At 44.4% G+C, this 19,941-nt stretch overlaps 1 protein-coding gene and 1 long non-coding RNA gene across 2 annotated transcripts in view; one reads left to right on the top strand and one right to left on the bottom strand.

Annotated features, from left to right (window-relative positions):
• Window positions 1-8,329: 8,329 nt before the first annotated feature.
• The window catches only part of LOC135369335 (PR domain zinc finger protein 8-like), a 64,747-nt gene continuing 53,135 nt past the window's right edge, over window positions 8,330-19,941 (top strand). Inside the window, exon 1 of the mRNA XM_064602929.1 lies at window positions 8,330-8,416. The gene's annotated coding sequence lies outside the window, so the exon portion shown is untranslated. The remainder of the gene's footprint in view (window positions 8,417-19,941) is intronic.
• LOC135369334 (uncharacterized) lies at window positions 18,197-19,676 on the bottom strand. Its single transcript, XR_010415080.1, has 2 exons — window positions 19,591-19,676; window positions 18,197-18,550 (listed from the first exon to the last, which is right to left on the bottom strand). It is a non-coding gene; the product is annotated as an uncharacterized LOC135369334 (long non-coding RNA).

Genomic DNA, 19,941 nt, shown 5'->3' with positions numbered 1-19,941 from the left:
TACAGAGCGTATTTGCGGAAATAGGAGGTGTGTAAATAAAGTGATGAGACTGATTTTTATAATTTTTTATTCAATTAAAATTACAATTCGACATTGTCTTGCGAAGCCTCATAGCGATGGGCACGATTTTTCCGCTCTTCATAGCGGTGCCAGGAATTCGGATACTGAAATTGCCTTCAGCTGATGGGTTACGCGGCCGTTTTAACGTTTTCTAGTGTCCCAAAATGGCGTCCTCTGAGGTAATTTTTCAATATTGGGAAGAGAAAAAAGTCACAAGGACTCAAGTCGGGGGATTAAGGGGTTTGAAGAGCCATATTTTTACTTGCCAAAAACTCATTAATTGAAAATGACAAGGCACATTGGTCGTGATGCAGCACCCAGTTGTTCTTGTTGCTTGGTCTCACACGCATGACCCTTTTTCAAAGTATTTCGAGAACTTCTCGGTAAGTGTGTTGGTTTGCCTTGAGGCACCAACTCTTTCTGGACGATTCCCTGGCAAATCGAAAAGGGAGATCAGCATGATTTTGATCTTCGACTTACTCATTCTTGCTCTTTTTTTTTTTTTTTCTTTTTTTTTATTGCCTTGGTGGAGTTGAAGTGTGCCATTCCTGGCTCTGGCGCTTCGATTTCCGGGCCATACTGAAAGACCTTAGACTCGTCACCAGTAATAACACGTTCCAGAAAATGAGGGGTCATTTTCAATCCGCTCCAAAATATCAAGGCATGTGTCCCTCCTGTTGTTCTTTTGTTCCTGCGAAAGGTTTCGAATCCGATCTCGTATAGTGGCTATACACGTGCGCCCACGCTTTCAAACTTGGCCGCACTTCCAGTCCAAATTGTCGCCAGTGCGGTGAGCCAGAAACGGAGGAACACATTATAATGGACATGAAAGAACTGATGTTCTGAGGCAAGCCTCAGAACATCAGTTCTTTCATGTTCAACAGTTGCCGCCTGCGTCGATCCCGTCGTATGAATGTGTGTATGAGTGTGCAAAAATGTAAGAGTGAAAGGAGGATGAGTGAGAGAGAGTGGCTGGTTTGTCCCTTCAGATGACGCCCCCTAGAAGTCGCTGAGAAGGAGTGTTAGCTTAGCTCAATTGGTAGAGCCATGGACCGGCAATCCAGAAGATGTGGGTTCGAGTCCTACAGCTGGCTAAACTTTTCAATGACTTTCATCTTTTAACATTATAATGGTGCGTCCGGCTACATCCGACACCAGACGGGAACTCCAGAAAGCAGAGTGCAGCACCCTGGAACATCAGAGCTACAGATTGAGGAGATCGTCCATTCGCGTGGCAAGCTCCAGCGCCGCAAATCCTCACAGAAAGCCCTGCTGAACTTTCTGAAGGCAGTGGACCATCCCGATCGGTTGTAGTGCAAGAAACTGTATAGAACCAGACGTGTGAGCCTTCCCCCTTTCCCCTCCCCCTTTCATCACTTCCCCGAGCAACGTACCGCCAATGTAGGCAGACAGACCGGCTCGACTTTCCCCATCCCCAATTCATTGGTCAACACCTCACCGAACGGTGGTATGAGTGAAATTCAACTTTCCCCAGGTCGTTCTGACTGTCAAGCCACGATCGGAGCGCACAGGATCCCGGAGTCTGTCAACATTTTCGTCAATTCTTACCTCTGCAGGCCTTTCGCTGCGAGGTTCGTCTTGAATCTGTTCTCTTCCTTCTGAAAATGCTTTATACCACCTGAAAAATCTGGTTCCCTTGACAAAACATTGTCTCCATGGACCTGCTGAATCTTCGAAAAAGTCTCCGTCGTACTGCGCCCAAGTCTGAGGCAGAATCTGATAGCACAACGTTGCTCGAAATCGATGCGACTGAGTTCCAGAACGCATATAAAAAAATAATGACAAACAGTTTACGAAAAAAAAAAAAGAAAATGCTACGGACAACCAAATGACTCGCACTGGCGTCGCATCACATGTTGACCCACCTTCCCTCCAAGCGGAAGTCCCCGTTGTTCCCAGATCGAACATTACGCTACCAGCCTTATTGTTTTATACCCCTGTCACGCGGGCAGTCTTCAATGATCATTGAAACCAATGACCATTGAAAATGCGTGTAGTGACACCAAGCGTGTGACGTGTCAACTTCAAAAAGAGTATTGGATTCAATGTTCCCCGACAGGTTGACACGTTACACGCAAGGTTGCGCTACACGCATTTTCAATGACGATTGGTTTCGACTTACAAACTTCATAGAGCATACATGCGTGATATGTGCATACAGATCTTGGCATGCGGCAGCATTCAGGTGGGTTTGTACCCTCTCAGAAGAGAGGGTACAAACTCCAGACACCAGACACCAGAGACACCAGAAGGTGTCTCTGGGGCTGTTGCAGTTTCGGAACTATTCAAATATGTTCGTTTTGAAAAAAAAAGGTCACTTCAATTGGATAGTCGAATACATCGTATAGAATTGCATATTCGACAAAGAAATTCGAATCGAATTTTTGTTAGCTTCGATATTCGAAAACTATACGAATATATTCGCGCATCCCTAATAATGCTTAATAATCTTTCCCATACCAAGATGTTTCCGCCACGTTTTCGTTGAATCATTCAACGTCACCCGCGTCCACTGTACAGACGTAGAGGAAAGGCGTGTAACTACGACGTGTAAAGAGAGCTTCACCACATAACGCGCTGCAGGCTGACCAGTGCACCGAATAATGGCGTTATTGACTGATTCCAGGAGGGAGCGAAGCAGACTTCACTCGAAACAATTAACCCAATTAAGTGATCCAAAATGACTGTACACATCCTATTTTCAATAAATCAGGAGTGGCAGCCGTATTATTCGGAATGACAGAAACCTGATGCTATGCAGTGAAGTTCTGGTTTAGAGTGTAGGAGTGTGCTATGTGGTGAAATTATCCAGTGGAGCGCCAGGAGACCGTTATGTGGTGAATGCACTTTTTTTTTCCTTCTGGTAAGATCGTGTTTGAGGTGAAGTCGTGAGTAAAGTTGTTGTTGTTGTTGTTTTACGGTGAAGTCGTGTTTCAGAGCTCACTTGGACATTGCATGTTACGAACGAACAACAATTTGTCATGGCTGGTCAAAGCGTCATCAGGACAAGAGGCGGCTGAGAAGCGAAAATATATGTCGTAATCGCCCGAACAACTGCGCATATCTATCGGGTTGATGAGTCTTGGCCACACCTCCCTTCTTCGCGAACGTCGTTGTGACGTGTAGTCCACGAGAGCTCATTTTAGTTCACATCTAGTCCATTGTATCAGAGGGAGAGAGAGATAGCTCGTCGCATCGACATAAATCTTGCAAAACTGCCCACAGAAATGACAACCTTCGCACAAGCGTCAAAACATACTGACTGCGCCTCGCACTGAAACCGAAACACCGATCAACCGAAGTGTCTGTTGTCCGACTGACATTTCCTGTAATCTCTTCTGCTTCCATACTGGCCACTTCTTTTACGAACTCTTGGGAGTACCCACCGCTGTAGGAGCAGCCGAAGGAAAGATTTCGGTAACTGCACATAAAGGCGACTTCCGAAGCGAGAACACTCGAACAGATAGAATCGGGAACTGGACAACCCACGCGCCATCGCCATCATTTCCTCTTTTATCGTCGTCTGCTTCTTTGTCGTCTGTTTCCATGAAGCTAATGTTCCGTCCCTCTTTTCGCTCGCTAAGCGATATCGAACCGCGACTATTTTTCAATGCTACGTCCGACAAAAAAGGGGGGAAATGGAAAGACAGGAAAAAGAACAATGCAAAAAAAGAAAAAAAAGTCAATACAAGTTTATACAAAATGTGGTACGAATCACGCTTGTAAGAATAATTTCAGTGCGTGTTAAAACGTTCTTATTGCAGATCGAATGTAAAGAATTTTTAATGGCTGTACACTGTAAAAACGAACTTCACAGCATAACATGCTGGAGACACTCCTACGCAGAATGATACTTTTATCACTCCTGATTTGTGGAAAGTGTCACAAAAGGGCGTACGCCTCCTGGTATCACCAAATCTGCACTCTTAAAAGTGAAATTCGCCGCATAGCACGCTCCTAGCCAACCATAATCTCGAATGATATCGTTATTTGCTCTGATTTGCTGAAAACGGGAGGCGTACGCCTTTTTTGTGACAATTATGAACAGCATAAGTGTCACAAAAAAGGCGTACGCCTCCCGTTTTCAACAAATCAGAGCAGATAACGATATCATTCGAAATGATGGTTGGCTAGGAGCGTGCTATGCGGTGAAGTTCATTTTTAAGAGTGTGGAGCTCGTATGGGGTGTCTTTTGTGGTTTTGTGAGGTGTGCGTACCCGTAATGTAAAGGGCCTAATGTGATTCGAGAACGCCCGTTTGTGATAATTAACAGTTTAACAGGTACCCAGACTGCCAGAAAAAATAAATAAAGAAAGAAAAGGCGTACGCCGCCTACTCTCGACAAATTAGAATTCTGGATGTTGGTCTGTCTTGTGGATTATGTTGTGGTAAAGACTTCGCCAACTTCATCGCGTAACAGGTTCGGAACGTACCACACTACAGAACGATTTCGCCCTTTTTCCTGGTTTGGCGCATATTTGGCGCTTTTATGGCAAGTTCGATATGCAAATTGTCACAAAAAGGCGTCGCGTACCGACCTCTCCTCAACTCGAAGCGAGGACTGCGCCACACCTTTAGAAAGGGGTTTCAACATATTGCACGCTGAAGATCAGACATTGCACAGAATGATGCCATCATCACTCCGGATTTGTGAAAAGCTCAAGGCTCACGCCTTTTCGTGACCAGTAACGTAACGGCATAAGTGTCACAAAAATGTGTGGACCTCCCGTTTTCAGCGAATCGTTTTTGTCGGGATGATGGTTCTGCGGGTACACTGTGAATAGCGAACTTCACCGCATAGCACGCTCTCCGCCAACCACCATCACGAACGATAGGGTTATGGCCTCTTATTCGAAGAGAGAGAGGGGGGCGTACGCCTTTTTTTCGGCAGTTTGGATATATGATATTTGAAAACGTACAAAAAGGCGTACGCCTCCCTCGCTCCTCGAATGAGAATATATAACCGTATCATTCGTCGCAATGGTTTGCGCAGAGCGTGCTATGCAGTAAAGTTCTGTTGTTAGAGTGTAGTGTGCTAAAAAAAAAAGAAGAAAGAAAAGAAAAAGAAAACAATAAAAGGAAGGAAACGGGGTCTCTCCATTTTCCTTAGGCATCAGAAAGAAAAAAGCCCCCAAACTTCCAATAATAATAGTTAAAAAAAGAGTCGTGAGGAAATATGAGCAATAATATAAACACATGCCCTTTGTCTTGGCCCAAAATAAAAGCGATTCTTGCATGCCGTACTTGCACTATAGGTAAGGCCTAGCACTGCGTGACAAGGACAGACAGAACGAGAGAACGGGACAAGGTGCTATAGCCTTCCAACCAAACAATGTACTGGCAAACAAGATGCGACAAGATAAAAAGTGATTCCACCGTCTGTTCCCCTAGAGTGCAGGTGACCATTTCTTGCACTTCGCTTAGAGGCCAGCGTACAAGGTGCGCGCAGGACGGGCGACATTCCCCACAGCAGCGGAAGATGCGAAAAACGCCATAGCTTTCTGCGCGCAAGCGCTCAACGTCCAGTGTCCACGTACACTGCTAACCGTGGGGAATATCATGCGACAGAGCCACAAGATATTCTGTAGCAGACGACAGGAAAGACGCTGACGGTGTCATCTGCTAAGTGTCGTCTGCTAAGTGCGCAGTACGCCACTCCTAACATTTCGCACCGTGTGAATGCCCAACATAAACACGGGACGGAACTTAGTCTCTGTGAACAGTGTTTTCGCTTTTTCATCCACTAGAATCTTCCGCGAGCATGTTGCTTCATTCGAGGGGCCGCCAGCTTCACAGATTTCGACAGAGATTTCGAACAAAACGTCACTCGCAGTTCGTGTTCATTTTGAAATGACCTTTCGTGCATGATTTAGCGCAAACACCACAGTACAAAACAGTGTAACATTAAAACCTCGCAAAAGTCACACGTCGATCGTGAAAGCAGTACAATACGGAACGAGATATATGGGCATTTAGAGAAGAAAAAAAAACAAAAACACAATGGGAGATCCGCACGCGCAGCAGCATAATAGCTATATACTGTGCGTATAGAGTGGGACTATTCGAAGCGAAAATCTCCCGCTTGAAAATCAGCGCACGGCAAAGGAACATATGGGCGCACAGAGGCATAGGAAAGGAGGAACGTATCCAAACATCCGATAAAGAGATCGGGGAGGCCGCTATATTGGGGAGAGGAAGGGGCGCAGTTAAACTCTAGTTTGCGTACGCCGCGGGGTTCGACTTTCGGTGAGCAGATGGTTTGTTAGACTCGAAGCAACCCGGGAGTTGCAGCGGGGGAGACATTAATGAGAAACGCCCCTGTTGTGGTCGTGTGACGCGAGGGGGCGCACCTTGCGTGTCGGTCACGTGGCGCAGAGCAGGTTGCCAGAGGGAGGATAATGTGGCGCACTGTTGCCAGGTTCGTCATGCGACCTGATGTTGCTGCCATTGAGGGAGTGCGTGTATCGCTTTCATCTCTTCAGGGAATGCGTGTGTGTGTGAGAAAGTGATTGTTACGAAGGTGGCGTAGCTGAGGGCAATGAGATGCAGAAACGAATGCAACAGTTAAGCCTGACACGGCTTGGTTGCAGACGACAGTGACAGAAGGGAGCTACTTAATTCTCGCTTTAAAAAGATGCCGCCCGCCTCGACTTGTGTTTGTGTGCATTTGCACCAGCCCCACTCATAAAATATACATACTCGTAATACTGACTGTAGATATAACCTGTACATATTGTAGCTATATTGTCACTGCCTGACACCAAGTTGACGCCAAGCTTTTTAGCGAGTGTTGTGTGTTGTTGTTGTTGTGTAAATATTTTCTGAAACGAATGTATACATAATATTGTCTCTACTTGTAACTGCACGTTGTCTGGTATAGTGTCCCGGGTGTGTCGTATGTTGCGTGTCGTTACCGTCAATAAATTTTCCTTTAGTATAAAACATAACTTCGCGGCCAACTAACGTGAATGGATATAAGTTTCATAAAACGTGTCATAAAAAGTGTCATAAATTCAAAAGGTGTAACAAAAAAGTGTCGCAAAATCAGGAGAGAAAACGACAATGGCCATGGCACGAAGCTAGCCATCACCACGAATGACAAACGTTATTCCATCTGATTTAATGAGACTCGATTTCCAGATACAGGACAAGATTTGATGATATCACGTGTTGCGATGTTTCAAGTGAAAACATGGAGGGGGTTTATGGATTTCCACATTTCGTCTTCTTTCGTAGTAATCACCGAGTGTTTCTGCGAAGGTAGAAATTAATTTCGTATTATCTGCCCTTTTAACACCTGTAAACCTTCTACTACCTGATAACCAGTCAAAATTTAATTCTATGACGCCTTTTATTGCGTAATCTTACATTATGTCCTAGTTTCGGTATTGTACTTTCTGTTTTTATTATGATGTATTCCTGTGCGAATGTTTTTGTACATTCTAAAAACGGAACCTCACTGCATAACGGACTGAGAATCAACCAGAACCATAAAGTTCTTTCGTGATATCTGGAACATGGGAAGAGTAGGCTTTTTTTTGTGACACATACAAAGTTACCTTAATTGTCGTCACCGAAAGGAGTACTACAATCGTTCGCAAAAGAAGATTTAGGCCTTTTCTGGAAACCTTATGCAGAATATATAATCTGTTGAACACAGGTGTCTTCCTCGGATTTTCAACAAATCAGCGGGAAAGACGACATCATTTTGAGCGGTGGTTTGCTAGGAGTTCGTTAGACGGCGAAATTTCAATCCAACAGCTTCCAGTGAAGTTAGCCCAGGACACACGATCATAACCCCCCTCCCTTCCGCGGTACTCAGTCCACTTCCATCCCTCTTATTCTACATGAACGGTGCATCGAAGAGCAGCAAAGAACAGGTGGACCCAATAAAATCGGCCAACCAGCTCTCAGAGAGCCCTCCAGAAATGCAACCTTCACTCAACAGAGAGGGCGGACAACCATGTTATTCAACATGTGCCACCAAATACTTGCCTCGCCCGCTCCACACCACGTGGAAGTCAACCGGGCGCACAACAGTTGGAGGCATTGAAACCCACACAGACGGGGCGAACGGTTCAAAGCCGGAGGCGGGAGAGAGCAAACCCGACAACCTTCCCTTTCTCCCCTCTCCCTCCCCTTTCGCAGCTTTCGGCCAATCGAGGGCCGGCATACGCCGAGGAGGGAGAACGTGGAACCCTTACTCAGCACTTGAACCGCGAGTCGCATCGGAGTCCGGCTCTTCATCGCGGGGTTTTTGCGTCGTGTCGTCTGTTGGTGAAGTGTCGTCTGCTACGCGCCGCTGCGGGGATGAGTAACCAGGATCGTTCAGCAGGTGAGTGTTGTTTCTTTGCGTTGTTTCCAGACCTTTGTGGAAAAAGCAGCGCGCAATATGATGGCTGTTCGTTGCGTGATGAGTTTCAATTGTTCCCGGTTAGCAGAATTAGCTTTCAGTTAAATCTGAAGACGTGTACTGCACGCGGCTGATTTCGCCCACGAATCTCAACTGGCACAAGGTTAACAAACGTACGCGAATTCGATAAAGGCAAACAAAAAAGACAACGGGACGTATGGGCTCTATCAGTATGGATGCTGGTCACGACGTACAGCTGCGTGCTGATAAAAACTGGTGAAGCAACAAAAAGCAGAAGAGATAAGCGTAGAAGCATGTATGCGATTCTGCAGGCAAGCTTACTGCCACATAAAGAAAAAAAGTTACCTAATGAATGAAAAACCCGATAACTCAAATAGATCGTGAAAGAGGGATATCAGTATCAGTGCATCCAGAGGACGACGCCTATAAGGTTCGAGGTTCAAGTTAACGGAAACCAGAAACGTGAAATACCCAGATTCCACAGGGAACAAAAAATATTTTCGTTACCTTTACCGGCAACCGCAACGGAACCGAAATTGAAGCCTGGGAAACGGAATTCGTGTAACGTAGTTCCCCTATACCGTTCCTCCTTAACATGCATATAATGTCTTTAAAATTCCATCAAGCGTGGAGTGGAACCACCTTCCATCGTCATTATTTTTTATGAATGCTCATATGTTCCATTGAATTATAAGTAGCCACCACTCCCCTCTCTTTGCCATGAGGGTATTAATAAATGAATACATATATAGGGTGTTGCATGAGAGAGTGACCCCTAATTATTAAAAAAAAATCTACGTGAGATACAAATTGAGAACCTTCTGCACGACACTTGTGAAGGTTTTTGCCACCCGAACAGGCGGTTCGTATGAGTGTACCTCGTCAATTAGGCTAATTATCTTAATTGAACTTTTGCCAAGAAAACGTAGCGTTTCTTCTTCTTTTTTTTTTTTTCGCTGGTTAGAACGTCTGTGGGCACAACATTCTATTCCAATCGTAATTTAAAGTTTCTTCAACTATTCCCGAGTTTTTCGACACCGGAAAACTTGCCATCAATGCGAGGGCGTTTTCCGATATCATCAGTGCCGGCATGGAAACAGCATGAGGAAACAAGAAAAAAAAGGGAGGGCGCGGACCGGCTTAATCACGCATTTTGTCTTGGCAAGCTTATCTGTTCGCGGCCATCAGTTACTGATAGTCACCGACATCGGATGTTCTGTGCTGTTTTCTGTGTTGTCCTTTCCTCCTCCCCATACTATACGTTATGCGGGGAAACTTGGACGAGCGCGCCTTGATGGGCGACGGTTGTCCAGGCATGCAGTTGTTACGTATTTCCGGATTTCAAATTTTTATGGAAACATTGTAAAAGACCCTGTATTTGTGATTGAAATGGCGTGTTGTGGCTATGAACTTTCTAATTAACATAAAAAAATGTTACCGTTCCTTGGCAAATTCTTGAGTTCAATTAAGCTAATTAGACTAATTAATGGGGTACACTCATAGAAAACACCCGTTTTGGGTTGCAAAAACCTTCGCAAGTGTCGTGCACAAGGTTTTCAACTTTTATCTCACGTAGACTTTTTTTTTAATAATTAGAGGTCACTCTCTCGTGCAACACTCTGTATAGTAGCACCTTCTTAGACATGAACTTCACCGCATAGCACGCTCTCAGCCAACCATCATCTCGAATGATATCATTATCTGCCCTGATTTGTTGAAAACGGGAGGCGTACGCCTTTTTTGTGACACTTATGCTGATCATGATTGTCACGGAAAAGGCGTACGCCTCCAGTTTTCAACAAATCAGGGCAGATAACGTTATCAGTTAAGATTGTGGTTGGCTAGGATGTGCTATGCGATTAAGTTCATTTTTAAGAGTGTATTCTCTCATTCACATGATGCGACGTGATGTGATGTGATAAAGAAGAAAAAAATGGGGATGTGAGTTTCGACTAAGTCGAACTGGCTACCCAAGTACGCTTACACACAGAAAGTATAAACAGGTGATGAGACGATGAGAAAACAAAGAGATCACATCGTCATCACATCATCACACACACCATTCACATCACATCATTCACATCACATCATTCACATCACTTCAGTCATCAGATTGATTTAATGGCGAAATACATGCAGACGATGTGAATTGTTGATGCAGAGAGGTTTTATCGCGGGCCTCACCAGCTTCTTGGGATATTGAAGTAATTGAAATGAAAACGAAATTGAAATATGCAATTGAAATAAACTGGACGAAACTGCAACGCAGTAAGCGCGCAACTAACTGTTGGCTGTGCTCACTGTCTACCGAATGCCTTTGTCTGTGCCGTGTATGAGTGGTCGGGGAAGACCACATAGGTCATCTGTCTGTTCCTACATCAAGTTTGACGTAGAAAGCAGGGTTTGTTACTGGAAACGGAAAGTTCAAATATTCTCCAGGAAACGTAAATAGAAACAGAAACGAAAAACAGTTTCGTTATATTTACCAGAAACCGAAACTGAAACTGCTACCGAAAATCATCCGGAAACGGTGACAGAAACGGAAACGAAAAATTGAATATCTTGGGTACGGGAAACAGAAACGCGGAAACGTTATTATTCTCGGTAACCACCCGTGCCTTCAGGTGTTCCGAACCCATCAAAATATCAAATGGATTACTTGTACGACCTGCATAAAGTATCGTGTACACACACGTAGGTAACCGTGCGAAAAAGAACGTTTTCAATTCTTCGGCTTGTCCTTATTTTTCACCTTTAGAAGATTCCTCACAAGTATGACCAGCAAGAGGTCCTTAGTGATTCTTGCGTTCTTCAAGATACGATAAAAGGGTCACAGATAGGGTTGCCACATTTCGTAGTGAAAAATACCGGCTGAGGGAGAGGAGGTGGAATAGAGGGAAAGGAGGAAAGGCTCGCGGAAAAGGGAAAGTGGGTGAGGGGTGGACGAGCACACACACATAGAGAGAGCGTGCTCGCTCAAGATAATACGAGGAAACATACAGGGTGTCCCAGAAAACGTGTCATTGAATTATAATAAAAAAACTACACCACCTAGAGTCATGCGGTCAAGGCCATTTGTTCTTACTGGGTTTTTGCCACCTCCTCATGTGAATGTCGTGTAACGTAACTTTAATTATGTAAATTTTTGCGAGCTTAAGTCGGAAATTTGCCTAGTAAAGGTCACTTTTTTACCCCACCAATGTGAAGAGCGTGTCTAATTTAGTCAAATTAATGATAATTGACAGGGATATTCAGGAGCTATCCCATCGAAAAAAATAGCCGAACATCATGTTCTACGGAGGTCGCACAGAATAGCGCACGATGAATTTTTCAGCGCAATCTTTCTCAGCCCGACGAAAGGAGGTTGGAAACCCAGCCCTTCTCGACATCGCAGAAAGAGATAAAACACGCACGGCTTATCACGTCCGACTTTCGCTGGGATAATGCTCTCCCTCTCCCAATTTTAGGAACTGTTACTTTTTTTTACTATCACTCTGTAGGCTGGCTTCGGAACCTCCTTTCGCCGCACTGAGAGCGTTGCGCCCAAAAAGTCATCGCGCGCTATGGTGCGGTGCTCCGAAAAGCATGATATTCGGCTATTTTTTCCGATGGGATAGCTCGTCAATATCACTGCGAATTATCATGAATTTGAGTGAATTCGGCACGCTCTTCATATTGGTGGGGTAAAAAAAGTGACCTTTACTTGGCAAATTTCCGAGTTCAGTTCGCAAATATTTACATAATTAAACTTACGTTACACGACATTCACATGAGGAGGTGGCAAAAACCTAATAAGAACAAATGCCGTTGACCGCATGATTCTAGGTGGCGTAGTTTTTTTATTATAATTCAATGACACGTGTTCTGGGACACCCTGTATGTTCCTGTGTGTGGTTGTATCATTGTGCTAGAAATAACAATGATAATAATAATAATAACAATGAATAATAATAAGAATGAAGAACTAAGAAAATGACTGGTGACTGCGGAGCTGGGTCTGTAGTGGAATGTTGAAAGGAAAATCCCGTAAAAGCCCTTATGAAAGGTCTTGAGCCATAAATACCGGCAAAACGCTGCCGGTATCACCTTCCTACCGGCAGAGCGGCCAAATAACCGGCCGTGCCGGTATAATACCGGCCTGGTGGCAGCCCTAGTCACAGAAAGGTTCTTGCAGCATGGAGAACTGTTGAAGAAAAGTCATTTTTTCCGTGGGATAAACCACATAACGGGATATACGTATTGAGGACTCTGACGGCAATTCACATGAAATGTGAACCGGCTGCAATTCACCAACAGAGAAAGCGGGTGCTCGAATCCGCCACCCCTGGACCTCTAGCGAACCTGGCTCTTTCGAAACGTACACGCATTTGGAATTTTTGTCACTGAGGAATCCTCTTATGGCTACGATGGATTAGGGTCACATTTTTTGTTAAAGGTACTGTAAAGCAGTAGACAAGCATGATATGCCGGTGATGTGACTAGAGACTTGGTTGCTTCTAAATACCATACGCGGAACCATACGACCGACAACGCACTATAAATATTTTTAATTTGCCATGAAAGATGCGGCGTAATGAGTAATTTGTAACGTAATCGATTACTTTTGGGGCCCAGTAATTTTTTGAGTAATTCAATTACAATTTGCAGTAATCAATTACCAAGTAATCGATTACTTGGAAACTAAAGAATCCACATTGTTCGGGACGACGCACACACACATATATGGGATGATTCACCGCCGCGAGAAGACAAAACCAACTGCCCTCTGCAATTCGGTTCAAGGCAGCTGTCTTATATGTAGGACTTTTCCCGCAACAATTACTTACCCGAGGACCCCGAGGTCAATTGCCACATTGTTTCGCACGTGTAGTGTATTTTTGAGTCCACTGTCCTCTCCCCATTCATGTGTACTATCTATCCGTAACCCGGCCTGTATACAGTAAGTTGGACTGTAGGTTGTATCGTGAACCTGATGAGTCATTTGTGGGAGTTCCAGTTGGGACTCTTTTCACAGAACTCTCAAAACTCTCAACCTCTCGACACATTTTTCACAGAACTCTCGACCCCGATAACCTAATGCCACTCTTGTGACCATGAGCCCCTGTCAGTCTTGTGCGGAATACTGTCGATATCACAACGATGTCGACGATCTACAATGACTTGTCGCCGTGGCCTCAGCTATCCGGCATGTTCACAGCGCTGGAGAGAGGACAGAAACAACATCTTGTTCAAATCGTTTTCTCAGATATCGAAAGTAATTGGCAAAGTAACGCGTTACTTTTCGAGGCGTTACATCATTACTTTTTCCGGCAAGTAATTTGTAACGGTAAAAAATTACTTTTTCGTACAAGGTAACGGTAACGGTAATCAATTACTTTTTTTTTAGTAACGTGTACAAGTCTGCGTGGTATGGAGTAGCCGGCTTCCACGTTGGCGGTGCCAATTTTCTCCATTCTTTTTTTTTCTTTTTCGTTCACTCACTCACTCTCTCCATAAACTAGCGCCATTGCTGATCGTCTACACTCCATAGCACGCTCGTTGGCCGGCCACACTTGGGAATCATATCGTTCGGCCTTATGATTTCTAACACCAGAGGGGGCCTGCGCCTATTGTGTAACAGTGCCGTGTATGCCAAAGAGAGCCTGGCCATTAATGGAACCTACCTAACAGAACCACTGCTTCACATGATGAAATAGGATGTGGAGCACTACATCCGCGTGGGATGTGGAATCCCATATAATGATGTGAAATCCCACATCAGTGTGGGATATTACATCCTATATCAGTGTCGGATGTAAGGTCTCACATCGACGTGAGACCTTACATCGATGTAAGACCTTATACCAGAATCCCACATGGCCCTCATGTAGGAATTTTCAATAGGGTTTTTGAGGTATCTAGCCAATCACACGTCGAAATACAGTTGTCTATTATTACATCCATCCCGTACTTATGCCTCACCCTTATTTACTGGGCGCCACCATTTTGGAGAAACTGGATTGATTCGGATTGAAACGGGTATCACTGGTGGCAGACGAAAACGACGGATTTTGCGACCACTTTTATCAGCGCCATCTGCATAGAGAGGTATGCCGGGAAGGCTCAGAATTGCAGGAATGGTTGCTGGCAGAATTAATTATTCAGGAGAGCGGTACAACCGCTTCTTCGTAGCAAACTGAAGTTTTAAATCACGTAATGTAAGTAGATCGAATCAAAAACGAGCAAAGATGTATGTATAAATAATATGCAATCATATAATAACAAATTCCTACGTATAAGGGTCGCCCTTCATTGCTATTTTCTTGGTATAGCGGTCTTCACTAGGCTAACGTTAGCAATGAAACATCCCATTTTCGTGTAGATAATGATGATGGAGCGAAAGTTGAAGCTGATTTTTGCAGATGAGTACATGAGGGCATATACTCATAGTATGAAATTAAATTAGTCTGTGAAAATTTCTTGTCACGAAATCTCCGCTTCGCCGTTCCATGCACCATCCTCCATATTCGATAAAATTTGGTGTCATGGCAACTCCAATGAAAAACGGTAACCAATGAAATGCGCCTAAGTTTGATTGACAGGTCGAGCCTATTTTTAAGGTTCCTCCTAATGGCCAGACTCCCTTTGGCATTCACGGCACTGTTGTGTAGCATCCGAACGCGTATACAGTGTGGTGCAAAGATGGCGCACGACACTTTTGACTTCAGCAAATCAGGGATGGGCATAAATACATTTTCTGAGTATTTAAATATAAATACAAAATACTTTGTTGAAAAAGGTATTTAAATACTCTGCATAAATACTTTTCGACACGAGTATTTAAATACAAAATATAAATACAGTATTTAAATACCATAACTACTACCATAAATACTTTGAGGAAAATGTCATCTGGAATTACAGAAATAACGATAATCATAACAAATCAGCAACGAACAATAACATTTATTTGTTAGGTTATTATATTTGCTAGAACAAATGCTTGTATTAAATTTGAGGAAGATGCTTCGTACAACAAGGTATTTGGCTAGTCGCGACGTTGTCCGCAACAACAGTGAAAAACTTGCCAGCTAAAATGGTTTGTCGCATCCGCATGGTAGCGCAAACTCTCCTTTCTTGCCAAAAGGTCAAATGCAGGGCAACTTTAAGATATGAGTCAGTATATACTGTATCTAGGAGTATTTACAAAGTATTTTGAAGAATAAATACCCGAAAATTGGTATTTAAGTATAATTATAAATATATTTTTCGAGTCTGTATTTAAGTACAAAATATAAATACATGTATTTATATTTGAAATAGTATTTTAATTACAATGTATTTAAATACTGCCCATCCCTGCAGCAAATCTTGTCACTGGGCAGTATTACTCAACGCCGATCGTCCTATATGAGGTGAAGTACTGTTCTTAGAATACACATAGGACTACAAATTCTGAACGGATCTGAGGTCCAGTGCAAGTTTCAACCTATAAGAACGGTACGGTGGGTGCCCTTTTTCTACCTATATTAGCCACCGGAAGACATTACGGTATCTTAAACGTTGTATATATAATTTATATGGATCATACTTACGTTTTACGAAGGTCATTGTCGTTGTTGAATGTAATGAGAATATATAGTCTAAAATTATACCGTTCAGCACCTGGGATACCGTTCTTATAGGTCTGAACACGCTCCAGCAAACCGTCTATATTCCCACTGCCGAGAGCTATGCCTGCCGATGTGACGTCACGTTACTCGGGGGAGGGGGGGGGGGGGGTAGCGCGCCCTGGGCTCTCAACACCAGCGTAAACTTTCTTTTTTTCAGGATGGCCTATGCGCATGGGTATGACCTTGAGGCGCCGGAGATGGGTTATCTGCGTCTTCACTAGATGGAGCAATATGGGGACGAAAGAAGTTAGGACCAGTGAGGACATCGCACGAGCTGCGCGATGCGTTGGTCCCACTCCGAACCGGTTTTGGTCCTTTGTGCCACCCACGTGGATATGTTTTGACGCGCACCGAGCATGGTTCGCTGGAGAGCCGCTAGGATATGACGCGGTGGGGGGAGGTGTAAAGCAAAATTTGCCCGTTTTCGAACTGTTGTTGAATTCGAATGGCAGATTTGGAGCGCCTCCGGAGCAAGTTTTGTTGCTCCGCCGAGAGCAAGCCTGTTCGAATGGCAGATTGAGAACAGTTCTGGAGTCTTCCAATGGGAGCTTCGGAGCGGCATTCGAGCCAAGGTCGCTCCAGGGAGCAACCCAGACTGCTCCGCCAAAATAGGCAGATTCAACCGGAACTCTACGTGACGTGTCACTTGTCGCTCGTGCTTCCTATTTCCTGTCTCTATTTCGCCAACATGGCTGCTTTGCAACGCGTCTTCGCCGTGACTAGTATTTCGCGTCGTACGTTGGCGATTTTGTTTCGTGAAGGAAGCGAGAATCAGACATTACCAGGGCAACGTTAGGAGATTAGGAGGACCTTGATGTTGCAAAACATGGCGTTATAATGGAACATGAGCATCTTCTTCTTCTTCTTCCTCAGTCTCTGGCCGCCATCCACCAAGGGAGGTTACCCAGCGCTAACTCCAAGTTGTGCGGAAGTGTTCCAGTCGCAGATTCGGATCACTTGCTCTAGGCCAGATCAAGCCGCTCCACTGCGGAGCCTGCCACTTGCTCCGACTCTGCCATTATAATTCAACATATATGGTTTCCGCTTTTCCCTCACGTATAGTACCATCATAGCTAAGGGCCAGTTCTCACTTGGCGAAGCCCGACGCGGCGTCGTGTGCGAGCGGCGGAAGTAGAGGCGCTTTTCCGCCGCCCCGTCAGCGCGCTCGATTTTCATGTTCCCACCACGGTGACCTTCCGTCGCCCAAAGCAGACGAAAAATGAGGGGGCGTGGCCTTTCTCTTTCACCCTATTGGTCGCCAGCTGTCGTTCTCGGCAGCTCTCGTCGACGTCGTGATAGAAGTTCAGCAGAGCAGTTTTTTCGGCTCGACTTCTCTCCTCTCCCGACTCCGGAAATGCGCGTCTATTTCCGCCGCCCGCTCACGACGCAGCGTCGGGCGTCGCCAAGTGAGAACTGGTGCTAAGAAAGCTTTAAACCACTATACGAAACTACTACTGAGAACTATGCTAGATCTTTCACTCGTTTTTTGTTGCATCTCATCAAGCACCGCTGAAACTGGCCATGCACAGATACGACGCAAAAACACTTCCCTCTCGCTAAACAGATAACAACAACAACAACAATAATAATAATAATAATAATCAAATCAAATCAAATCTTTATTAGCTGAAAGTGGTCAGTACATATCAGGCGGGTCCGCCTAAGCCCGAAGGCTTGTTACGCGGGACCCGGCAGCAGCGACAAACACTACTTGTGTTTATAAGGTTAAACATACATTGGAAGCATTATCTAATACATAGTACGTAATGCCTAATAAGATTAACTTAACAAGAGCATGGCACGTAATGGGAACTGACTGGTGTTTACATTCCAAGTAGGTAGACAGTTCAGTTCACGAACAGTTCAATTCTTGTTATTTAGAGAGCATTCCGTAAGGGACATTTAACGGGGTGCACTGAGTGATATTGTGTCAAGGTGATGTTTATAGAATAAATCCCTCAATGATTGCTTTAGTTGACGTTTCGAATTTATATGCAGTATTTCACTTGGGAGCCGGTTAAAGACTGCTGGCACATAGTAGTTTCTACAATAAGTTCCATATCGAATAATAATAATAATAATAACAATAATAATAATAATAATACTTTATTTCCCGCATTTCGTGGTAGGAGGTGCTGACAAAAAGCTGCCACGAAAGCAGCTTGACAGACAATCTACATCGTTGTTTTCCTTCCGACACGTTCAATACTCTTCGGCTGTATCAACAGCATAACATTCCTTCGGAAGGCGCTGTCCTGTCCAAACGTGCAATACATGCTTTCTTCTAAGCTTCCATCCCCATATATATATATATATATATACGACTTCCTTGGTCAAGACAACCACTTGGCGTACTTCATTCAATAAAGAGGCCCGCACATCCGTATTGCCGCTATAGCCCGTCGGTGCAATATATGCCTTCGCTTGCTCCACTCGATGAAATCTGTCAAAGGAAGGCCCCGCGAGGAATAAAATATATGGCGCATTCATAACATCAGGGCCTGGCCCGTTTTCTCTTGGCGGTATGGCGTGTTCTTGCCCTAAGGCTAAGCATATACCCACTTCCTGATATATAAACTTGCTCGTCTTTATTCGGGACTTGAGTATTTGTGTATGCCCGTATATTGATCGTAGCCAGATACTGCGTTACGGATCTCTTGCTGCTGTTGCCGTGTTTTCGTTTTCTTGAGTAGAATGGGGAATATGTTTATTAAAAAAAGAGAAAAGGATAGCTCAGCCCACACACGCTGAATAAGGCCAACCGTTGCACGGAATGATACCTTTAAACAATCCCGATTTGGGGAAAGCGAGGAGCGTAACGCCTTTCTTCGGAACTGCGTAAGTGTTCCCCAAAACGGCTTACGCCTCCCGTTTTTAACCAGTCAGGGGCAAGAAAGGTGTCATTCGGGATGGTGATTGACTAAGAGGGTGCCATGTTGTGAAGTTCTGTTTTTCTTCTTCTTTTTTTTTTTTTTGGGGTGCTGGCAAAGAGCCGGGTTGCTATTCCAAAGAAAAAGAGAAGAAGAAACAAAAAAAAAAGGAAAAGAAGGAAGAAAAAGGAAAGAAATAGAAATGAGACACTATGACCACGGAAAAACCACGGCCACCACCCCACAACAACAACAAGAATGGGTTTGGCTTCCATGCAGGAGTGCGTGCCGTGCGTCAGTCATCATAGTGCCGTTGCGGACATCTGATATTGGTGTTTATGGAGAAAAAGCACTAGGAAGAAGTTGCGGACTGGCTAAAATGGTTATTTATTTCATTTCCTGTTATAATGCAAGCTCTATCAGAGGCCTGTTATTTGCAAGGTACGACAACAGTCAGGGAACAGCACGTGCTTTTACGAATTTTCGAGGTACCCCGCAAACCTTCGTAGTCTCCGGTTCTCTAAGAAAACACACACACACACACACACACACACAAAAAAAGACACAAGAGACGTATGTGGCGGAGGATTGTGCGGTGACGAGACCGGCTTACCGTTGCTGGCCTCATGACGAGTGTCACGACTGTTGCCATACTCGAAAGATACAACGGAACGATGCCTCGAGTGTGTCCTGCGGTGAAGTACACTCTAAGAAAAAAGAAAGAAAGAGTGAAATGAGGAGTAATTGCGGCTTCTGATCCCCTAAACTGCAATTACTCCCCATATTAGTCCCCTATCCCCGACATTTACTCCCCAGGAATGCAAATTGTCACTGAACTTCACAAATGGTCTTCCGAATGCAACAGTCTGCGTAAATATGTGCTCTTGGTCAATTTGATGGCATAAGGCTGTATTACTCAGCCAACTCCACAGTTTTCCACCCAAACGGAGTAAGAAACAGTTAA

The sequence above is a fragment of the Ornithodoros turicata genome, chromosome 9, assembly GCF_037126465.1.
Source record: "Ornithodoros turicata isolate Travis chromosome 9, ASM3712646v1, whole genome shotgun sequence".
NCBI classification, from domain to species: domain Eukaryota; kingdom Metazoa; phylum Arthropoda; class Arachnida; order Ixodida; family Argasidae; genus Ornithodoros; species Ornithodoros turicata.
The sequence above is the reverse complement of the archived record's forward strand: the minus strand, read 5'-3'. Positions and strand labels throughout refer to the sequence as shown.